We start from the raw sequence: 21179 nt of genomic DNA, 5'->3' as shown, positions 1-21179 counted from the left end.
AGAGTCTAGAATAGAAAAGAGGAAACAGAAAAGTCCACATAGTCAGGTCCTGTGCCAATTATATTAATCATTTTTTAAAAACAAATACACAAAGTAATTATTTGGTGTGATAGGAAGACACAGGAAGACGAATAATTTGGGAGACATCCATATAATTATCTTAAGAGTGCTCCAAATGGGGCCATTTCTAAAACACAAATGTCTTGTGTTGCAAAGGAGTGTTTGATTCACACACACGAGTGGTAATAATGCAGGCTTTCAAAGCCCAGGGAAACCCACCAGTCCATGGGACCACTGTTCAATTTCCCAGAGTCCAGGTCAGAACTGAAAGCATCCATGCTGAACCTTTTATGGCCTTCATTTCATTAAATGCTGTGCTTCTGGCTTAGCACGAACAAGCTCTAGATGTCTCTGCCTTGCCTCCCAAATGTGTAATTAGTCTGTGTTGTCAGGAGCTTACTTTATGCAAGAAATATGTTTCACATGCAATCATTTTGTCACTTACCAAAACTCAAACAAAAGGGCTTTAAGAAAGAAAAAATGAGTAATATTTTTATATATAAAGTAGAAGGCATACCTGGCAATTCTGCAAGAGTATTTTATAATAAGCTTAACCATCATTAATTTTTGCATAAGTAAATTCTAAGGACTTTAAAGGGATAAAACCTTTGTTACAGCTAAATATTTTTTTAAACAACAAAGGGATATGACACCTACAAGACAGTTTTCTGAATGTTTTTAATCTTTTAAAAATATGCTGGGTCCTTATCATAAGCATGGAAGGCTTTTGACCAACTGGATTATATAATATTCAGAACATGAATATTATCCTACCATTGGGATCAGAGGCTCACAGTAACAGCAGGGAGTCACTTCATTTTTATTGTACTTTTCACAGAGTAAAGACAAGAAGGCAAGAGATGAGCAGATACATGTCAAGGTAAGAGGTGGTTGAAAGATGATTATTATTTTAAAAAATGGCAATTTTTTTTCTCCCACTACTAATAAAGTACAAATAAAATCAGTAGAACTCTTGGAGATTGACAAGTAAGCAGATGATCATTTAATTTTTCCTTTGGAAAATATAGACCTCAATATAGATCTCAAAAAATGAGAGATCAGAGTCCTCAAAACTTTTTAAAAAAATATCTGAATTATACTCTAAATTGTTGAAAATTAACCCAAAATTTAATATTGTATATCAACTACAAAAAAGAAAAATTGTAGCTTAATGCTGACATAAGTAGAAAATTATCAGAGATTATGTAACACTAATATTTACTTGTAACAGAAGAAAAATAATTTAAATACAGATTATAGATAGCTCAAGGTCAATATTTTAAATTTATGTTTTTATTGTGATTTTTCACAGTTCATAGTCACTCATTTTAGATAATGCTTAATCACTGGTAGGAAAACATTCTAGAAAATATATTTGAGATACTTTTTATGTATTTTAAGCTCATCTCCTGAAAGGAAGTGGAAGGAAGAAATTATTAAAGTCAAGAGTTGATTGCTGAATGAACTTCTCAAAAATCAATTTTCTTGAAGTAAAGCAATAAACTAATCCCAGAAAATAAATGTCACAAAATGATCATTCTTTACTGCCTATTCAATGTAAGAGTAATTTTATTCAATTTTAAGTCAAAGATTAACACAAGTAAAAAAAGTTAAGATTCCTATAGAAACCTCTTCCACTTATACAGTAGAATATAAACTTGAAACACTATATTAGAGCCTCACATAGTATCTCTTTAATGTATATAATGTTTGCTTTTATATATTGTTTAAAATAAATTTAATTAATAAATTAGTAATATTTGGGGTATGAAAGTAATATAAACACAAATTCATATAGCATAGAGTTTTAGAACTAGAAACTGCTTTGTTAATATTTAGAAATAATAAGTCTTTTGTTTTGTTTTTACTCCTTCCTATTAAAAGCAAACTAGAAGGCTAGGGATTTAGCTCAGTGGCAGTGTGCTTGCCTCACAAGTGCAAGGTCATGAGTTTGATCCCCAGTACAAAAAAAAAAAAGCTAAACTAGAGAAACTTCATTAAAATACCTTAAATATTTTATATTCAGTAATAGTGATTAAAGTACACGTTTTGTGAATGTAAAGTATAATCATTTAATGGATAGAAAAGCATAATGGGCCTGGGCCTTTGTAGAGCGGGTCATTTGGGAAGTTCTAGACTGATGACTCCCCATATTTTTGTCTGAAAAATATTTTGTATGCCAGGCCACCTGCACTTAATGCCTTTAAAAGGTAGCCCAACATCGAGGATGAAATCAGGACACTCAACACCACACTGAAGCAAGCAGGTTGGTCATGGGACCTGCTGTGTGCGCAGCCTGGCCCACTGAACATCAGGTGGCAATGAATGGATTTGGGATTCCTACGAAGTCTGAACAGTTGGTCTACAGGCTGTTGCTGATGCTGGAGGAGGTCTGGTTCAGGGCTGTGCCTAATCATGGTCAGCATGAAAATACCAACTAAGCCAACCGAACTGGCTCTAAGTCTTACATCAGTCTGAAACTCTTTTGAATGGGGAGGGGGTCATGAGGGTTTCCATAATTCTGAGGTAATGATTTATCATAGATTTCTCAGAAGCTTTAAAAAGTTAATATCTATTCATAGCTTTTGAGAGGGATGTAAAGTTTTGCTTTCATCTTGTGAAACACATGCTTCAGTTATCTAGTTGCCCAAGGAGGATGAGAGATATATGAAACAAACATGCACTTAGTCCACACCTTGAAAGTAAACCTATCTGATACCAGCTTAGAACAGCCAAGCCCCAGCCAATGTGTAGATATGTGAGCCAGAAATAAATGCTTTATTATGCACAATGCAGATTTTTTAAATGCAGCACTTTGGTGGCAACAGCCAACAGGTTACTTTCCTTGGTGAATTACTTCTAAGTAGATTCCCACTCTTCCTTCAATATGGTTTAGTGTGATAGTAGTAAGTTTCCTATCAGGAATTTTCTAATTCACTTGATTGTGGAATACACTTCTAATGGAGGCAGGAATTAATAGGAAGTCCTCCTCCTGGCTTCAGAGAGTGCAGCAGAAAGCAAGAAGTTTAGAGAGAGATTTGGCACCAAAGAAAGCATAAAGATGCCACTGTACAAGGTTATCATTTCCATTCCATTATTTCTGTGTCATGCTTTTGCATACAGACATATCTCACATATGCATATCTAACAACACCCAAAGAAGTATACGAAATCGCATGCCAGCCTTTAAAAGATATGCAAGTACACCCTGAAGCTTTTAGAATTTGGTCATCTTTCTTCCACAGCTGGGGATAAATACTTTTTAGTTTCCTTATGAGAATCTCTCTCTTTCTCTTCTTTCCTCTCCTCTTCTCTCTTCCCTTTCTCCTTCCTTTCTTGCTTCTTCTTGAATTGTGGACTGAGAAGTTTCAGTGGATAACTGAAGATAATGAATCAAAGGCCATTTTCACTGAAATCTTATAAAGTGTTACGGTTACAAAATAAGATCTTGTACCATGAAAAGTAGAAGTACAAAAATATTTTACATAGCAACTTCCATGCCGGGTCCATTGCTGTTACTTAGGGTACAATGACTCTTTTAGTAAAGATATTACTTTCTTCCCAAGCCAAGAATTCAAAGGTTGCATTACATCTCAGTCTCACTTTTCTTACAGGACCAGTAAATGTTCTTTAGTTTAAGCCTCAGGTAGTAACATTTATTAAATTTTACAATGTAGTAATATTACCACAACCTCAAAAAAGTAGTATTTTATACAGGTGAAATGGGTAGTTTCTGCTGGTTGGTTAAGGCTTATAAGAAAATCAAATGATAAAAACAAAATCATTTTTATCCCATCTTTTTAATCTGATGTCTGACCTGCATCTAATGTGATTCCAGCTGGAAACCAATACACTTTAGTATGCTACTAATGATAAATAATTCTAAATTCCAAATAGAGGCTGAGAAATCTCAGTGGGTAACAGTCATTTAAAATTCATAGTGAATTTTACTTTTGTAATGAAAATGTTCTTACCATGTATATAACACACCATGTAGACAGACATATAATTCTCCATTTATCTTAATAATTAAATCAATTACTCTGTTAAATTAATTGTCAGATAAAACTGACTAGAAAATAAGAAGTCATTTAGGTCCTATAGAGGATGAAAACTCATCAAAATTAAAATGTGAATATATCTTCCTATTGTTATACTACAAACAAACTGAAGGGAGAGAATTCTGTGCAGACTTAATTCTGGGGAAAAGTGAATAAAAACTGTCAGTTGTCTCTCGCTTCCAAAATACTGCTTAAAAAACATTCCAAAATTGTGATGTATACAATAAAGTATTTATTTCTGGCTGATGTCAGTTGGATGGGTTTGGGTGATCTAGGTTGGGCTCAGTAGGCTTGCCTCTAAGCTAGGATCTTGTTTTGTCTTGTCTTATTTTATTTTTGACACAGGTTCTCAGGTTCAGTCTGGCCTTAAACTCAGTATGTAACCCAGGCTGGCCTCAAATTTATGCAGATACTCCTGCATCAGCCTCCCAGGTGCTGGAATAACTGGTGTCCATCACCATGCCTAGTAAATCACATATTATCTTCCTAGGATCACTGACTACTTGAAGCATGTGTATCATATGGTGAAAAACAGAAAGCAAAATGGAAGTACCTTTCAAGCATTAATTCACATAATATCTACTAAAATTAACTGACCTTGTTTACTTTTCCAGTTTCATACACTAGAGAAACCATGCTATATTTGAACATTTGTGTCCAATCTACTTTACTTAAGAGTATGGTCTCAAGGTGTATTCATTTACTGAGAAATGTCTCAGGAGTAAATAAGAACCAAGATGAATAACAGCTATGGTGAACCAGGAAGAAAATGTTCAAATGGGAAGGGGGACTAGAAACTGGAAAGGGGGGAAAGGAAGAAAGAGAAAAGAAAAAAAAATCAGCTGTCTGAAAGAGCTCACATAGTTAGGTTCACAGGCTCTGGTGACAAAGTACTCTGCAAACACCAGTGGACCAGGCAAATAGTGGAGATATATAATTCTACTTAAGAGTAAAGAATTAAAACCAGTGATCTCTCACCTAGCAACTGGATAGCACGCTTTTGTGACACATGGGAGGTTATCAAAGGTTCACTGTATAATATAGGGTTTGCGTTGATCTGAATAGTTCCCTTTTTCAGGTATCATGTATTCTATTTATCATCCTTCCTATAGTCTGAATCTCAGAGTGGCTTCTGAGTCTGTGATATTTTTCCACAGCCCAAATTCTGGACGATTCTTCGGCCACATTATGCCAGGTTTGCAAAGTAGGCCATTCCGGTGGCTCCAGAGTCCTAAATAAACACTTGGTTTGGCTTCTCACTTCCCATTACTCATTTGCAGCACTCAGCTGCCATATGCACCTCTCCCAGCTTGTAAGGAAAGCAGTACAAAGGCGAGGGAGCCGCTTTTGTGGGCTTAATTCCTGTAAATCAGTGTGCAATTAATGAGAAGTTTAAATGTTCAGCACACTTTCAATCAGTATTTTGCTAAATGTAGGTTGAACAGGATTTCTTTCTTCCCTGAACTAAGAGATCTTCATTTCCCGAGGAAGTCAAGTGTGCTTCAAATACTAGGGGAGAACTATGTCAGTTCAGCTCACACCTAAGAAATTAAGATTTTTAAATTAATTCAACATGCTTCCATTTTTTCTGCTGATATACAAAAGGAAGAGTCATCAAAGAACAATGGGTGACTGTATCTTTTTACTCAAGTATTTCCTTGACAGAACAGACCTATGATTTTTATGGTACTTAATGAAATTACGTTCAAGGAAAAAAATCTTCATTTCCTATGTTAGTGTGTATGCATCATGTGCAGACATTTTCAACTAAAAAGAAATTTTACAGTGAAAATGCGATGGAGTAAAAGATTATTTGCACATCTCCAAATCCCTTCTGTCTCAGCAAAAAAAAAAAAAAAAAAAAAAAAAAAAAAAAAAACACAGCCCACAAAAAACCTCTTCTTTGCAGCATTCCTTAGCCTTATCAGTAAACAATTTGTCTTTCTCTGAGATCCCATTTTACTTTCCTTTTCCTATGCTTATGATTTTCATCCTTTTCTTTCTGTTCTTACCATTATTTTCTAACTTGCCCATCTTCAGTCTGCTATACCACTGTGATCTCATCAAGGGCAGAAATTATGCTTAATTCAGACTTTGAATCTCATTTACCATTCAGCAGGATCCATGTATTTAATAAATATTTGTTATGGGAGGACGTCATAGATTTTTACTAACACTTCTATGCCACAATGCCCTTTCAAAATAATGGCCTTGCATCTTATCTACAAAAGCCATAGTTTAAACACTTCTAACCTAAATTTTCTAGAAGATTTGTTAGACATAACTGAAATTAATCACATTACATATGCAACTTTTACTGTTTACTTGAGATTCTGTTTGCCTAAAAATCATGTTCTCCTTAGCTCACTTTATTTTCAATCACTGACAAACTTACCCATCAGAGTACATCTTGATTGCCACCTGCTCTTTGTGATCATACACTGATTTAGGTCTTCTTCACAATGCTCTATACACAATTAAAATATAGCCTAATCACATGATGCCCTAATTATTTATTGCTACATAAATCTTTATCATATACATCCTTAAGGACTTAAAGGACAACAAGGACCATGCTGCTTTTGTTTGTGCCACTCACACCTACCCAAGTAGAGTATGTGCTGAGAGCAAGTGCACCATATACCACTGTGTACTACTGAAAGAGCATGGTTGACAAGTACTTGTTCAGCTATTTCTTCCGTTCTAGCTTAATGTGGTCCATGTTTTCATTAATATTAAAAAATAATTCACAAACTGCTACTTCGATTTCAACACTTTGTGAGAGACCATCTGATAGGCTGGTAGTGTGTTTGTTGGAAAACAAGATTCACCATCTCCAGCATCTCTTGTTAGATGGTATCTTGTAATACTAGAAATACATTTGTGATATCTATAGTCACACAGGGATTGGCCTTTTTTCTTTGCTTTCATAGTGCTTAGCATAATCATGACCTATTTGCACTTTGATGACTACGATGGGCTGAGCTATGCAAGAAAATAGCTTGCAAATGTTTCTAAAATCACACATTTACTTTGGCTCATCTGATCACCATATCCGCTCTTAAGTTTTGATATGGGGTGGAGTAAACCTGTCATTCACTCCTACTTTATTATGACAGCTGGTACTATTTGGCAACTTTCCTGTTCAAATGAACCCCTAAAAGCAATTTTTCACAGTTAAAACTAAGATTATGCCTACATCGACACCTGAACAATTGGTTGAAAAGTGTAAATTCACTCAGGGAGCAAATTCATTTGTTCTAAAAACTGAAAAGCAACTAAAAGTTGCTGTGATGATTGGTAGTTTTTTTTGTTTGCTTGTTTTGTTTTTACTAAATTGCGCAGCAGTTTGTGTATAGACACCAAGCAAAACACAATATATTCAGTATCTCCCAGTCTTTGTCCTTTCAAATCCATTGTGCATTAAATACTATAAAGACTATAGAATATTTTTATACTCTATTTGACCTGAAAGAAGAATCAGTCTCATAATTCAGATATGTCAATGGCTGGCAAAAGAGTCACCTGACCAATTATTGTCTTGTTAAGACAGGTCTTGATTTCAGCCTTTGTCTCTCTGGATTTAGGATTCATCCTATTATTTTAGCCACACCAAAAATAGGGCACTGGTTAAACAAATATGAGTGATTTATAAAGGCAGCCATATTTCAGTGATGTAAAGAAAGTATTTCAGTGTTTAATAACAACCGTATGTTTAGATTTCAACTTTTTTTTCTGTTCAGTTATAGAAGAAAAACTGAACAAACCAGGGAAAGTATTGTAGAATTACATATGAATAAATCACATTAAAATGTCATAATGTAAGATACTCTTTAACCATTATCCACATAACAGAATGCTTTGTACTTTGCCTAGATCTCTAACTTCTAACCAAACTATCTCTACTAGTAAAAAATTTAGCTACAATATTCTAAAAAACATTAAGTGTCCTAAGAACATTCCTGAGCAAAACTTATTTTTTCTGTCATTTTATTAGGATTTTCTTCCACATTCTGTTAAACAGAAACAGGTTTGAAAACTAAAAAATTTAAAGAAATAAATAAAAAAACACACAGAATGATCTTCCTTTTATTTTCTTCACTCTCTGGACCATGGTAATTAATGCCTACTCAATAGCAAGCTCAATCATTTTTCTCCCCTGAGATAGTACTTTCAATTAAATGTTTTATTTCATCCAAGAATGCCTGTTCTCATTGACCACTGTACTTTTTATCTGTGGATTTATGATAATCTAATGCATATCTCCTCACTGGGAGAATGGCCTTATGAATCCTTATTGTTCTCACATCAGAAAAGAAGTGAAAAACAAAATTAGCTCCTGCAGAAGCCAGGAAGGAAGCTGCGTTTGTTTAACACAGCTAGAGGCCTTTCACTACCTGCCTAGTGGCCTTGACCATTACACTGCCCTGGCCTCTCAATGTGCTGGCTGCCCCCGGCCGGGCTGCTGGCTTCTGATAAGAGACTCCAACTCCCTGGAGAGCCACTGAAAGCAGAGAGCACAGGCAATGCAATCTTTGGGTTACATTTGCAAGGATTTCTGAAGGAAGTTACAACATTTACATGTGATCGCTATACTTTTCTGCAAGAAACCCTACAGGTTAAAGAGGAACCACTGAGCTGCTATCTGAGAACAAAGGTTAGACTTTTTAAAAAAATAAGCTAGTAGCTTGTTGATAGCTTTTTTGCCTTTATTTTCTTTCCAATTAGGACATATATGATTTGGTTTCTGTTTTTTTGTTTGTTTTTGAAGTACACAAATAATAATGACAAAGTTATTAACTTAACCACCATAAAAAATTACTTTTTCATTTTATAATCAACACTCAGTTATGCAGCTGAACACAAGGCTTAATCCAGTGTATTTCTGTCAACATGATATAGAGATTAAGTCACTGTTATGTATGTCCCAGATGTGAACAAATTCAGCAGCCTTCATCTTTGTTTAATTTCCTTGCATGCCTACAGAGCACATAAAATTATCAACTTAATAATTTCATTAATATTTATTTATATAATTTATTTACAACTTGTACCAAAGAAAAACGGAGGCGGTTTGCATTAATAATGACACTGAAAATAATCTGCCAAGTTTTCAACAATTCACTAGTGTTGACATAGTCATATTTTTCTAATAGAAGCCAGAATCCAGAGATTTTTTTGCATTAAAGATGGCCAAAACTTTAATGAATAATATTTGTAATTATTCACTTTTCTTTATGTGGAATGGAAATAGGCTTAAATAAATGATGACTGTGGGTACAAGGCAATTTCTCACTAGAAAACAGGTTGCATGCCATAAGTTTATAAATTTGGTCTTTGAAACTTGAATCATTTTAAAAATTTTCTTTCAGAAGAAATACTGGTAAATTTTGTCTAGGTTTCAGTTTGGCCCACAGGGTTTGTCTACTCCACAGTATCTCAAAAACATACCAGTAAGAAATAATTTATGTTATATTTGATGTGCTGTATTTGGTAATGTTTTATGGGAAAATATATCTAAATTCAAACTCAGAAAAGAAAAGAACACATTTCCCTCTGACCTGCACATGGAAGAAAAGTTTCTGTTGGCACCAGGGGAGGACTGGAGAAAGGTTCCATCTGTACCTACAATGGAGACAATAAGTGCTGGCATGGCAGGGGTCAAAGATATGGCCATGAGAAAGATAACTGTTGGCATTTTGTTGGTTCTCCATTTACATGGGAGGTCTGTTAGTCAAGTGTGCCCCAGGCATTTTCAGCTACAGGAAAAAAATCACATTCAAGAGGAGGACTCCTGCTGCCCATCCATATATACAGTTCATTCATAATTCAAGCACTGTTTGCACTGTCATGCCAATATTTTACATAAAGAAATTCAGAAAGTAGTAGTTAGAAGAAGAAGGGATCTTAGGAGACCATTTAATCCAATCCCTCTCCTTTTATAAAGAAATTTTTCCCTCTCTTTGTCATATTATTTTCATTTGATAATTTAATTTTAATATTTGTTAGCTTATGAGTTCACATTTCAACTCTTATTCCTCAATGCCAATTTAGATTTTGAATATCAGGATGAATAAATCTTTGTATGGGGTGAGAGAAGAAAGAGACAATATGTCCCTCTAGGGAGAGAAGTATATGTCATACAGGAGTTTATGTTTATCAACAGTGGCATGGTTATACAAGTATGTTGGATCTCTAGCAATACAGTTGCATAAAAAAAGAACCCAATAAAAACTTTGTAAGTGGAATTAAGATAAAACCTAGGAAGTTTAATGACCATCCTAAACTCAAGTGCACAGTGGCAACCCTGGGCCAAAACCCTCAATCTCATGTCCCATCCAATGCTCACTATGTTATAGAAAAGTGTACTTTTCATCTCTCCTAATCTAATGTGAAATATTATAATCGCGTTGGTCCAAGTGAGTTATGTCTCCTTGAAATGTGGCTTTGACACTATTCCTATCTGTGTAGGGACTCTGTTGCTTGGATCTTGACTGGCACTGTCATTTTTTCTTGACCAAGAGAATAAAACTAAAGTGACACTGTAACTCCAAGGCTAGGTTTTAGGTGCTACTACATCTTTTGCTTTTGCTGTATTGACTATGCCATGTGAGGACACTGGGCTAGCCTCCTGGAGCATGAGAAAACATAGGAAGGAGGATCAAGTTGTCATTAACAGTTGGCACTAGGTCACAGACATGGAGGAAGGCCATTTTGGGCTTTCTGGCCTGAGAGATGCTTCAGTGGCATGCAATTTCCTGAAAAAGTCCAAACCAACCAGGAGAGGAGCCATTTAAAAACCATTTATGATTTGTTTAACATTAATTGATAATTCAAACAGAGAACTTACAGAAAAGGTATCATTTAGATTTTACATTGACACTTGATGAATTTTCTGTGGTATCATTAGAAAATGTTTGATCTCAGACTTGGAAGTTTTGTTCATGAGCTGGTGCAAGCATCCCAAAATATATCTTTTAACTTTTTATTTTTTTCTATTTCTCTTCCATCTTGGGCTCATGCTTTGCTGTATCCCTGGAAGTCCATTTTCCTTTTCTTGTTCTTTGACTCTATCCAGAGCCTGAACATAGTTCTACCTCATAAATGTAATCTTCCATGATTATTTTGACTTTCCTTTAAATAATTTTTATTTTTCTCCTTTTTATGACTTCTAGTTCACTATTAATCTTTCAGATTCTTCCTTAAATTTGTGCAATTATTTTCTGTACTACATGTATCATGCTACATTCTTACAGTGCTTCTCTAATAACTCTTAGAAGTGTCTAAACTCCTGAAATTCAAGGATCATGTTTTAGCACATTTTAGAATATCCACAGCATGGCATAGAATGCAGCAGAAACAAGTATTCAAGAAATATTTGATCAATTAAACTGAGAAGAGTAGATGTCCAGTAAATGTTTATCAAACAATTGTGTGCTATTATATTCAATGTGGACCGAGAAAGAAAAGAAAATGGAAGTCTAAAAAGACAATTCTTCAAAGACCAACTTCTCTTTGAATATCATGGAAGAGAAGCATTTTTTTAGGGAGATAAAGTGAAAGTGAATTAAGAATAAGACATTTTATCATTTTGTCATTTTTGGTTAGTTTGCTTTTAATTTCACTAATTTTGTTTTCTTCCTGTAGTGGAAATAAAGAAATGAAATACGTAAGAGCTGGGGAGGAGAGAAGGCAGAGGGCCAGTCCTTTGATTAGGATGGAAATCTGTAACTCACCTGTGGAGAGCTAAGGGCAATAGTTCTGTGAGCCAGAAGCCATGGGTTCCAGTGCCTTTGAAACTTTAAGGGGGAGCTTTGCTGTTCTTGGAGCTGATATATTTCTTCATTATATTGCCATAACTTCTATCTTATTCCCATCTGCTGCATTAATGATATTTAATGTAATATACTATTACCTTAGTGTGGTGGATTGACTAATGGGATCTAGGAGAAGCTTGCTGCAGATGCTTTTCCTGAGGCAAACTAGGCTGTCCTTTTCAGGAGCTCAGGCGCTTGCTGGTGCTGGGAGTAGCGCTGTTTTCATCAGGGGAACTCTGATCTTCACGTTAGCATAACTTCCTGGCTCCAATGTGGATCCCTCAGCTTGGTGCCACAAATCCTTCATCTCACTGATCTAGAGTTTCTGGCTTCCACCAATGGCCTTTGGGCCTTCCAAGTGCAGATTCTCAACACAAACAAGCATGAGACACTGCTGTGGGCTCTAGGTCACTGGCTGGATGCATGGATGACATTGTCTTGGATGCTAAACCTTTAGCTGGACTTGTATGGACCACTGCTAGGATCCAGGGCCTCAACTGGAATCTTTGGGCCCCTAGTATGCGGTTAATCTCTTGCACTCCTTTCCATTTGACTTTTTGGATAATTATCATAAAATAATCTTATAAACTATGTGTCCTATAGTAAATGAATTATTCCCTTGCCAAAACTTTGACTACAGCACTCAGTTTTCATCACCACCAGGCATTTGAATATAAAGAAGTAAATATATTCTGTAATTGAGAGACAACATACAGATTGTCATTTGCTTTCAGAAAGACAAGATGAAAGGTCAAAAGCAGAAGAGGAAAAAAAGGAGAGGACAGAAAAGGACAGGAAGGAAACATAAGAAAATTGAAATAACATTTCCAGCTCTTAAGCGATCCTTCCTTAGGTCCTAAGCCTTTAAGAAATGCAAAGAATTAATTACGGAAAGACTAGGTGATAAAAGTCCTTCATATAACTCAATAAGTCCTGAGGAAACATAATTGAACTCGTTTATAATTGAATATCCTGCCATCCAGGGCAGATTTAAAGAAGGGTAAACTTAAAGAGACATAACAATATTAAATGTTCTTTGTCTTTTTAACATTTGTGATAAAACATTCTTTGTAAAGAGAGAACTGGGAATGCAGTGGGCCTTCATTAAGGCAGTAACAAGAACTGCATAGTCTATGAATTGTACTTTGGGATCTTAGTTTAAATAATTACAATATGTTAAAGAAAAAAATGCATCTTAAGCCCTGAAATGTTTTATTGTATCTGACAAGTTCAGAGAAAGATCACCTAATGTTGCATTATGTGTCATGTGCAGTTCTATATACTCATTAAAAATAATGAGAACATATTTAAAAGCATTGCCCAAAGAATCTTTGGGGACGGACATGGGAAGAGATAAGATGCAATAGATTGTTATTGTCTATTTCTGTTTTAGGAGAAAAAACAGCTCTTAGGATAAAAAACAAAGGAACAAACACCCCCATCCCCATGATCCTAAGGTGATATTCTTTAATGATAGAAATCACACATTTCCCTGAGAAAACAGGCAGATGAAACATGATCAGATCTCTAAGTACACTTTCAAAATGAAATGGACTGGAGTAGCAGTTTCACATGTGTGGTATTTACTTTGTAGCATCTGGGAAGTCACACACAATCATTTAAGATGATATTTTCCTCCTAATCTTTAAATATTCTTTATAAAATGAACGCACTTTCTTATCTTGTGTGAAATGTACCTTAACAAATGTACTGATCACAGGTGTACAGGCAATTAAGGAAATCAAGGTCATCCCCAGAGTTTTGTAACCAAGTTCTTATCCAGCTGCTCTATATCAACAACTGGGATAAATTACTGGCAACATTTGGCTAACTGGATAATATGGGAGGTATATACAGTGGTTGGTCACAATATTACTTTTTCCAAACTTTGTAAACATGGATATTCAGAAAAATCTTTTTTTCTAGCTTGCAGCAGCCTAATGCCTGCCACAATGTCCATGAATAAGACACAGGTCTTGCTCAGCATCATGGCTCTTCGTCATTAACTTTGTGAAAGAACATAACTCGGTCCCAGTCCTCTGAAATGTCATGATTGCTTCTTCCTAGCTGCACTACCTTTCAATCTCCAAGACTGGTCTTGTGACAAAAGCCATCAAGTAGGTATACCCTGACACCTGGAAGCCATGTGACGTGGCAAAATGGTTAGCACTTCCTCCATCTGTTTGAATAATGCTGAACCACAGCATTTATCATCATCTATTTTATCAGAACTAGATACTGCTTACAAGGGTTCAGTAAAATTCTTTCAGGTATAAGCACTTCCCAGAGAGTAGCAAATGACTATTAATTCCTCACCCTTGTGGCTTACTGAACATATCCAAGAAGCTGGCAGAGATTAAGGACTTTGTCTCTCAGCCCTCAGCACAAGTCAGTGAAGGCACTGTGTTTATCTCAACAAAGGCAGAGGCTTGCTTCAGTAATACTTCTGAGTTTGACAATGTTGACTTTCATAAGGGGCATTGTCTCATTTTCCTCATTTCAAAAATGAGATAAATAGAAACAAGCATAGTTATTTTATGGTAGCAAATAAAGATCACTTTACTAGAAACTCTAAGCTCTGTGACATGAGTTCTACCTTAGCAGAATGATGGATGGTGGAAGATGACCCATGCTGGGGTCCACTGAACATAACTTCCAGTTCAGTCTCCAATAGGGCTAGCGAAGGAGAAAGAAGGGAAACGGAAACTGCAAACAGCTACCATTAACCCAATCTCCAAGCCTATCAGAAGTACATTCCTTCACAATGTGTCTAATTCTACAAGTTACAAGTTGGCATATAAAAAATTTTGAGGATAATCAAATTGAGTGTGGAAAGTTTAACACACAATCAAGTTGGGCCTGAAAAAGTGAAGTACAATCAAGTTTGCCTAAATGAATCAGGTGTAATTGAGTTGGGTAACTGGATTGCACTCAGCACTGGCCTTTTGCCAAAATGAGGGGCACATAGCCAAAAAGGCACAACTCAATTGGGCTTGAAATTTTCACAGAACAAGAAATTGTTCATAGAATAGAGAAATAGGGTTGGAAATTTGACTACTGAAGCTAGTCAGTTATAGCTACTAAGTTATCCTATCACAGGTTCTCAAATTTAAGTAGCATCAGAATAATCTAGAGGGCTTGTTAAACACACATCTACAGTGGACCCTTCACATGTGAACTTGTTACCCAAGGGCTGAATGTAACTCATGTTGGTTGTAAGTTAATACAGCTGAGATCTGGATGTTTACCTTAGTACATAATATAGATAACAAGAGGCAGAATTAGGTCCATTAACTAAATTAACCCAAGTTGTTTGTATGTCAGGCCAGTTGTAACTTGAGTTTCCACTGTAAGCCTAGCCTCTAGAGCTTCTCATTCATTTTGGAGGAAGCCTAAGGATCTGTACGCTTACCAGTTTAGGCTGACCTTGAACTCTCAACAGTCCTCTTGCCTCAATCTCCCGAGTGCTAGGATTACAAGTGTGTGCCACCACACACAGCTAAAATACCTCTAATTTTATAAATTTAAATTATTATACTTATTGCTTCTATGCCTTTATAAGCAAACCTTACAGCTAGTGTGCAAATGTCTTCACAACTTGAACCAGCTAAAGTGTCACTACATTCAAAATAATTATCCTAACCAGCACTGTCTACCATAGCTTGTTAGGTCCAAAATGTCCCCCCCAAAGTCTAAAGTGTTCAGAGTTGGGCCTTTCCAAAAATGACTTGATAATGGGGTGCTATACTCATCAGGGAATTGGTCCATTGATAAGTTCATAGTTGAATGTGCTTTTAGTAGGGGGCCTTGGTTGGAGGAGAATCTCTCTCCTAGTTGGAGGAATATCTTTGTAGAGTATCTCTCTCGAGCACTTCTTGCTCTTTCAGCTTCTGGACACTGTGAGGTAAACAGTATTTTTACACCATGCCTCTCTGCCCTGATGTTTCTGCCTGGGAGCCAGGTAACCATGAACTGAAATATTTGAAACCATGAGTCAAAAACAATCCTTTCCTCCTTTAAGTTTTGGATGGTATGTTTTTGTCTCAGTGAGAATAAAGCTGAATAAGACAGCCGTAACCAGAGACTGCTGCTGCTCAGAAATCTAAGGAAATCACTGAATAGTTTTTGGTTTTAAATAATTGTACAAGATAAGATACTGAACACAGATTAGCTATGTCATTGGCTTTACTAATGTGTAGCTTTAATTCATCTTGTCAGCAAATATTTACTGAGCATATACTGTACTCCAGGCACAGGAAATAACAGAAGTGAAGATTATTTGGCACTCACCAACTGTTAGCAGCTGTGATCAATTAATTCTTACAGCAGCCCTGCAAGGTGCAGCATGAGTTCTTATCTTCCCTTGAAAAATAAGGAAATACTGTAGAGGCAATGAACAGATAAGTGAGATGGAAAAGCAGGACTTCCCATCCAGGCTGTGAGACTCCCAGATGCTGGGTCTTAATTGCTATTGTCTGTAGTTCTTAAGGTCTAATGAAGCAATATTGACACTGTGCAATTCAGAGACATGGTAAAGGGAGTCTTGAGAATGGACAGAAAACTAAATGGGGCTCCATAAATCAGACCTGAGTGCTTAAGGAAGGTTTGCCCACAGGAAAGGCCTGCAGGTAGACATGCTAAGGATTTGTCAGGCAAAAGAGAGGGAAAGGGAAATCCTAAGTAGAGGTGAGGCTCATTTCAATGTATGGGGCACTAGTAATATTTAGGTTTAAAAAAAAAGCTTGAAATGACTAGATGGTAGAAAAAATGCTGAGTATCATGGCCTATAGAACAGCTTGGGGCCCATGAAAAGACTAAGATTATAGGATTGCAAATAATTGTTTTTTTCTTCCAAACCAGCCTGTGTACTTGTCTTAATGGTATCACTACAAAGACAAATAAACTTTAAAATTATTGGTATTTCTCACTCCATAATTCCCACATATCAATCTATTGCTCATCCCAAAGTTTCTAAACTCTGTTTTTCTCTGTATTCTCTAGAGGTGATCATATATGATCCCCAAGTTAGGGATGACAAATGGAAACTCAGGGAGGTAGCTCCATCAAAGCCGTTCAGTCGCTAAGTATAAAGCCAAGACTTAATTCAGGTCCAACTGATTCCAGAGTCTCAGATCCTTACTGTCACTGCTTAGTGAATGACATTGAGCTCCTAGCAGGTTTCCCATCTCTTTGTCCCTTCATCTTTATTTCTTATAGCATTACTTTTCATATTAGCCTGTTGCTCAACATTCTGTCCAGGTGGACTGCCCACTCTCTCCATAATTTATTTTGTACTTTCTAATCTCTCAGTATTTTAAGATGGTTTTTCTGTCCCACTTCTTGTTCGAGTTTAGAAATTCTACTCAACCATTAAGGCCCTTTTCAAATTCTGTCATGTTCATGAAGGCTTTCTAGGGCCCTAACATATTGGGAATCTCCCTAAGTATATGCAATAATATAATTGCATAATTTGGTCCATTTATTACTTAGTTTTCTGTGTGGTGATGACACACGTGCTGCAGCAGGCTGTTTGTATCATTGAAAGCTCTAAGAGGTTCACCATCATTGCTCTAGAAAGTCCTTGAGGACTAACATATCTCATTCAACACTGGAACTCATGTTGCAGAGCCTTGACGAAGATTCAATACATATTAGTGGAAAAGAAATGCAATAAGAAGGAAATGGAAATTACTGTAGGGAGAAGCTGAAATGGGAGAAGCTATAATACAGCTATGATAGTAAGGGCACCATCTAAAATCATTAGAACTCTGTTACTTACCTGAATCCACAAAACAGAAATCCATTTTGGTTTTCTGCATAATTATTTAAGTTGAAAACCATAACTCTTGCATTTTGGTTTAGGTAGAAAAAGTCATCCTGAAATTATCCTTCAATTTCTGCTACTTAGCGACAAATAGCCACTATAATATTCATTCTTCCTTAAGTATCTTGGTTAATTAAGCATGGAATCATTTAAATCAAATAGCCAAAGGGAATAAATTAATATATCAGTTAAATGAGGTTCATCTAAGATTTCAAACCAAAATTCTTCCATGATTTATGATGTTAAATAATCTGACATTTGAAGGCTCAGAGTTTTTCACTTAATAAGATAATGTGAATCATAATGAGTGGGAACCACATCTCATTTGCTGAGAGTTATAGGAGCAGTACCTTTGGTAGTGGAATACACTAAGCTCAGCAACTAATAGGGGAGTCTCCATCCACATGAGCATCATTTTTTTTCTCAGCAAAAGCAATACTTATAAATGAAGGTCAAATCAGCATGATAAAAATGGCTAACTTTTGGTTCTCAATCATGCCAAAGAGGAAAACATTGCTTGCTTAAAATAGTTAATCCCACACACAGAGGCCAGGATTTAATAGCAGGTAAATTTAGGAGGTAGAAATTATAAATACACTTGAAATTTTTTCAGCTCGATTTACCCTACAGGGGTTTCTGTGACTTTCAGGATAATTTAAAGATAAGGCAACAGGTCAGTAAATGAAGTATTAAAGAGATTAACAAAGAATGGCAGATATTTTTTCTCCCCATAAAGAATACAGATACATACATGCTCAAGTGGATAGATGTCAAAATAGTTCAGTGTCTCTTCTTAAAAAAGAATCAAGACGTGAAACTAATATAAAACCTTTAGTGTTTTGGGATTTTGCCTATGTGAAAAGATGACTGTGTTTGACTCTTTGCATAAGAAAAATGAATTTAAGGTATCACTGATAAAAAAGAATTTGTGGGCCACATCTCTCACAGGGCAGACCCAGTGAACCACCAAATAAGTAGCATAGTTTCTACTTCAAGTGGAGAGGCATGTGTAGCAATCTCACCTTCTGAATCTATTACCAACACCAATCTCAAAGTACCCTCTGCAGATATGTTCCTTATGCAACACCTCTTTAATACATTCTCACTCCAGCAGGGGGTGAGGACATCAAAGGGTTTTCTAGGCTGGGATTCTGGAGAGATTATCTTTGAAGCACAGCCTTTTTTTTTTTTTTTTTTTGTAGATGCTAGAAACAGCCAAATTGTTATGGTGGTATTGCATAACCCAGCCTGACACAGATAGAAAGACTGGTTAAATGGGCTGCTAATCTTGTGATGTAACTGTCTTCTTAGGAGGGAGAGCAGAGACCAACGAATAGAAGAGTTCAGCACAGTTTTCTTAGTTGGCAGGTCCTGAGAAATGACCGGGAAATGGATGTGAAGGCCTCTGGAATGACACAGGGTCACTTCCTACAGATGATCCTATATTGGGACTTCCTGCATAACTGCTGACCACATGCTCCCTTGGCTGTAAGCATTAAAACTCTCCAAGAAGATAATGATAACAAGGAAGCAAAGGAGATTTAGCTATCAGAAAATAGGCAGGGAAACACTGTAAATCAAATACAGAGCTCATGAAATAGCAATGCTTTTAGAAAAAGGAAAATGACAGTTTCTCAGAATAGGTAAAAAAATAAATAGAGTTTATTTTCTTCAAAGGAGATAGAACAAAACAAAAGCAGGAAGTGCTGTCCTTCCTTTACCCTGCCAGATTTTCATTGGAAAGTCAGGTGTGTTTATCAATCATGATAAGGGTGAAGAAACGAAAGTGATACCACCTTTCAGTTTTTGAAAAGAAAATGCAAAGATGTATCCTACAATACACTGTTCTTCATTTTGCTCTTTCAAGGCATGCAAACATGCCACACTATGAAGTGATTCCCATAGAAGTAGTCCTATGAATGCAAAGATGACCTGTCTTTAAACTTCCCAGATGCTTCTTGGTTTTTAGTACTCAAGGCAGGAATTCAGGCTTTCAAAAAATTCCCTTTTCCTCCAAAACAAAGACAATTCAGGGGCCATGAGTTAGGCTGTCATAACCCTACAAGATTCTTGCTTTGCTGTGATTACAAAGAATATTTCTTGCATTTCTATAGTGGAGTCAAATATTTTTGAATCTAGATACTTGCCAGAAAGTGCTAAGAGTCTGAATACTAACCACATGTTCTCTATATTTTGCATAAAACTACAAAAACCAAATAACTTATTTACATTCACTATCACATAGTCACACGATTAATTTAATGTGCTCCCTGGTGGGCTCATCCTCTGATGTCATTTCTGGGATAGAAATCAAATTTCACTAAATTCTATTAAATAGGAGTGACATAACATGCAGAAAGTACCTCCCTTACCAAAGTCACAAGCGGATGGTTATACAAATTTTGTTCGTAATTCTGTATTTCTGATCCCAGTATATATTTTAAATAGTAACAATAATTGCTAAAAAAAATAGTGGTTAGTCCCAGGCAAGCCTGAATAAATCAATTTATCCCACTTAATGGAAAGTACTGTATTCAGTAGTACAAAAATGGTAATATACTAGAAGAAACAATTATAGATGAGATTGAGAACCTACAATTGCCCAGAGATGATGCTAAGAGCTTTCCATGAATTCTGTCTATTGATTCTCACAACAAACTTATGATTGAGATTGGGAAAATGAGCCTCTGAATAATTTTGTGACCTGCTTCACAATCACACAGCTAAGTACTAGAGTATACACAAAAATTACATTCTAGGAATTAAGTCCAGAAAAGATGTTAAGGGTTAGAAGACCTGGGGCTCTGGTTTCAGCTTACTGTGAGACACTGGGCAAGTTACTCAACTGTACTGGACCTCTGTTTTCTCATCTGTAAAATTACAGTTGGCCTCACTGGTTTGTACTACTCTTTAATTTAAAAATTCTAGTATTCCCTTTGCTAATTTTCAGAGAGTCAAAAATGCATTCTGGATTACAAACTGGGATAATGTCAATGTCCCTTTTCCCCTTAGCTGGGGGGAAGCTAGAAAAAAAGGAATTAGTTATGGAGTCAGGAATTCTGGAGAATATATGGGAGAAGAGTATCTGGCACTATCACGTGGGGAGCAGGAGGATATGAGTGTTTAAGTTCCTTATTAGAGTTCTGTCCTTAGGTTCTTTTGTGTGCATGCACAAAGGCTCACAGGAAAATTTTTTTTCAATGCAAGATTTTATTTCTTCTGGGATCATATTCAACAGCATACACAGCCAAAACTTCTTCCCTTTTCCTTCTAACTCAGAAAAAAGGATATAGTCCCACTGAAGCTTTCTGAGTTTTTATGTTTAGCAACCAAAGGATTGAACAAGAAGTGAAAGGAAGCTCAAGGTTGTGGATAAACAAAGGATTGAAAGAACAACCACTTATATTCAGAGGAAAA

At 36.1% G+C, this 21179-nt stretch overlaps 1 protein-coding gene across 1 annotated transcript in view; it reads right to left on the bottom strand.

The window, feature by feature from the left end:
* Positions 1-21179, bottom strand: part of Pard3b (par-3 family cell polarity regulator beta) — a 1085411-nt gene that overhangs the window by 450560 nt on the left and 613672 nt on the right. The window lies entirely within an intron of this gene.

Source organism: Fukomys damarensis, unplaced genomic scaffold, assembly GCF_012274545.1.
Source record: "Fukomys damarensis isolate Sample0158 unplaced genomic scaffold, DMR_v1.0_HiC HiC_scaffold_16, whole genome shotgun sequence".
In the NCBI taxonomy this organism is placed as follows: Eukaryota; Metazoa; Chordata; class Mammalia; order Rodentia; family Bathyergidae; genus Fukomys; species Fukomys damarensis.
The sequence above is the reverse complement of the archived record's forward strand: the minus strand, read 5'-3'. Positions and strand labels throughout refer to the sequence as shown.